We start from the raw sequence: 3,934 nt of genomic DNA, 5'->3' as shown, positions 1-3,934 counted from the left end.
AAGCCAAAATGGGTGGAGACAGCTCCTTCAAGAAGTGCGTTAATGTGCTGAGAAACCTACAGGTTTTTGACTGGCAATGTGCTCACAGACACAACTTTTCCATCTGCAAGGGACTGCAGCAAAAGTGTCTGGGAGAGGAGGAACCATTGATTCTGTAAGTATCACAGTTAATAGAGAGGAAAAATATCCATTAGCTTAAGCTAACCTGCACTGTAAAGCTTTAGGAAGAGATACACAAAGGTTAGTCAGTGAAGTTAATCTCCCTCGGCTTCTTTCCATAATAAGTAGAGATGAGGTAGACTGGACTGTTGCCTGGATGAGTTCAAGCCAGGCTCACTCCCTGAACCCCCCCTGCAGAGCAATTTCTTACCTTGGGAGTGTGGGAGGGAGGTGCCAAAGATGCCTTGTGAAGGCTGACCTAGAACAGAGGCTAGACAGAGTTAAAGAATAAAGTAGGTATTTATTAAAAGGCCTCAATAGATACACCTTGGGCAGCACAAGAGCCCAGCCAGGGCTACACACAAGATGAACCCAAAATGGTCACGAAATGCACGACCAGTCATGGGATCTCACACTTTTATAAGCTTTGGTCCATTAGCACATTGAAGTTAATTGTCCAATTACAGCTTTAGCTTACGAAATTCTATCCTTCTTGTTTTTGCCTCTTCAGTCCACCATTGTTTATGCTCTTGGGCCTGAAATTTGTATCATTTGGTCCTCAGCTAGAGAAGGAATTGTTTTTTCTACCTACTCTGTGAAGAGAGCTTACTATCCCTTCATATGAAGCTCAAAACTACACACTAAAGCATTACAGAATCTGAAAAAATATAAAAGCTAAAACCTGAGGCATTACCAGAGTCTATAACTACACTGAGAACACACCCATGGATTCCCCTGGCAGGGCTAAATTATCCTGCAGCTGATCCAGGTTTGGGCATTGGCCAGGTTGCTATCCAATGTCTCTTGTGAAGAGAAACAGTCATCTTTGGTAACATTGCAGCTGCACAGTGGCAAAAGATGAAACAAAGACCTGCCAGACTCAGGGGGTTCCCATTCCCCCTTGGGTAGGAAGGGTCATGGTGGCCCCCTTGCAGCTCCTGAGCCTTCTCAGGTGCAGGGCCCAGCTGGAGGCCCAGGTGTATTCCAGTCAGACACTTACCTTCACGCTGGTGTGGGTTGTGGAGTTCAAGTGGCAAGAGGGACCAGAGGCTGGCTGATTGAACTGCAAGAATTTCCATTATTCTTGCAAAACCATTAACTAAGTTATAGGCAGTGACAACCATTTGGCACGCATCCTAAAGCACAGGCCTAAATCTCGTGTCTGCACAGATCATTGTGGAGTAGGATCTTGGCCTGTGACTCAGACACTTAGGAAATGCAAACAAATAAAAAAAAATAATAGGGATTAATAATTGACTATATGAAAGACTTTGGATTGTATTCCAATTTACAGTAAAGATTAGGCCTAATAAAAGTGCCCTGGGTTTCACCAAGATGCTGCAGCTTAACCAATAGGAGGCTTCTAGCCTCCTGTACAATTGTCCCAATGTACTTGCTGAAAATGCCTTTTTTCCCTGTGACTTTTTTCAGGAAAAAAAAGGTATTTGCAGCTGTGGAATGTCTTGCTAAAGATAACAGGAAAGAAGAAAAGAAGAAAAATGAAAAAGAATGTAAACGTCCACTTTAATTATTTCCATATCTTTCAACTAGATAGGTTTGCACAGTTAATTGCAAAAATGATTAAGACAAATGCTATTAGTCGCCATTTAAATCCTTTTTAGAATAGGAGAAATGTTGATAACAGGAACAAGCTTATCCCAGGCCAATGCATTTTACCAATAATAGATTTACTGACTAGAAGGTAAATGAAGGAGACAAAAAATTGAAGAGCTGTTTGAGAGTGGAGTCAGAGAAATTCTCCCAAGACTTAGAAGAAATGGAAGAGAAAAATATGGGTTGAGGTTTCCTGTTTTTTGACCTCTTTTTACAGAGGATGAGTTGTATCTGGGGGAAATGTTTAGTTATTTTCTAATACAGTGTTCATTTTCAGAAGAAAGTGTGTTAACAAAGCAGTGGCATCAGCACAGGCATCATTCCAGGTAAAAAGGGAAAATATCAGTTCTCAGTTTGGAGAGGACAGAGGAATTGTTTTTCCTGATGCAGATTCTCATGTTACCCATGACATGGAACAGTGCCCCTGTTGGTTTCCTTTTGTGGCTCAGTGTATAGTGACCCTCAGCCCAGGTGGTTTTACCAACACAACATGTCAAGCTGTTCAGAGATAAATTATCATTCCTGGTATTGAAGCTGTGATATCACAGCAGGAAGGAAAAGGTGTTGCTTTTCTGAAAAGCTCTGGGTAGATGCTTCCCTGGAATGTGGGTCAGGGTCTTTTAGCTGGAATCTTATCTAGAAGGGGAAGACTCCAAAACTTTTCTTCAGGATCTAGCCTGAGTGACCAAAGGCTAGAGTACAAGCTAAGGTGTCTCCCTGTAGTTATTTACTATTTCAGCCTCTGTTTCTTTGACTATATTCTCTTTTCTTTTATGAATGGGTTGGTATCTATCCAGAGAATGTTTTTAAGTGGTTTTTTTCAGACTTGCCAGATGTAATTTGGTCATGTTGATTTTCTCCCTAAGGCCAATTGTAAATTGAATTACAGCAAGAAAAAAGACATTTGTAATGTTGTCAATACAGTAGGAACATGCTTAGGTTCTCAATTTTGGTGGGGTTTTTCCTGGTTGTTTTCACAGGTTGAAAATTTCTTTGTTGATATTCACTGCTGTAAAAACTGACTTAAATGGACCCATGTGCTGCAGAGGTTTTATGCTGGCTTTCCAACAACAGATCCAAGTCATTCCAAACACTAAAGGAATCAGAGATTGATATAAAGCTTCAAACATCTATTGGATGTTTGTATGGCTGATATGGAAAAATGAGTAGATTTTATTTTCTTTTAGGCATCATGGACTCTGACTAGGCTTGGGGGTTTTTTAATTAATGCTTATGGCTTTTGGCATTTTCTAAGTAGATCAATAACATCATGCAGCTTTTAACGTTATTTCTGGAAAAGCTGCTGACAATTTCAGGACATTCCAAGGGAGGAGTTTGTGCATGACCAGGTTGTTTGTCCATTCAGTGTGAATTCAGAGGGATGAAAAACAAGACAAACTTGACATTTTTTCGACTATTGTGCTGTTTGTCTCATAGAGAAAATAAGGTTGACATTTTAAAGCATGCAATGAATGGTATGTAAGTAATGCTGTGCCACTAATTTGCTGTGCAATCAGCCAAAGTGATCCATTTGATTTTATAAAAAACTGTTTCTAGAGACATGGGCAAGTCATCATAAAATATTCTCACAAGCTAATAGGTTTTCATGTATGGATTAAAAATATTAGGGAAGTTTTTGTAGGGTTGTTAACTCTCTTTCTTCCTTGGTCCTAGACTGCCAATTCAGAAAGACTATGAACGAGTGTGAGAAAAGCTTCTTTATATATTTCTGCCTGAGCATCTAATGCCCTTCCCTGGGAAGGAGGAGGAATGGGAGCCGAAATCCCCGAAACAGCCAGCAGTGTAAGAGTCAGAGCCTTGTTCACAACTGAATGCATCACTTTTTTTCTGTAGGAATACTAGACCCAGTAAGAAATACTAAAAACATCCAGTAGAGACTAATCTAGATTAATGCCCTCAAAAACAAATGAAAGGCTCTTATGGCAAATTTTGGCTTTACTGTGTCAGAGAAAGGTTAAGGAACTAGAGATTTTTTCTACTATTTTCCATCTCATGTAAATTGTCCACATGACAGTTTGTCATAGATATTCCCACTACACTTACTTTTGCTAGGCAGTTTTAATGTTTTTATTTCTGCTCCTTTTTAATTTTTCTCCATTTTGTCCTGGCATAGTATTTATCCTGAGTGGAAGAAAGAGAA

The sequence above is a fragment of the Molothrus ater genome, chromosome 1 (assembly GCF_012460135.2).
Source record: "Molothrus ater isolate BHLD 08-10-18 breed brown headed cowbird chromosome 1, BPBGC_Mater_1.1, whole genome shotgun sequence".
In the NCBI taxonomy this organism is placed as follows: Eukaryota; Metazoa; Chordata; class Aves; order Passeriformes; family Icteridae; genus Molothrus; species Molothrus ater.
The sequence above is the reverse complement of the archived record's forward strand: the minus strand, read 5'-3'. Positions refer to the sequence as shown.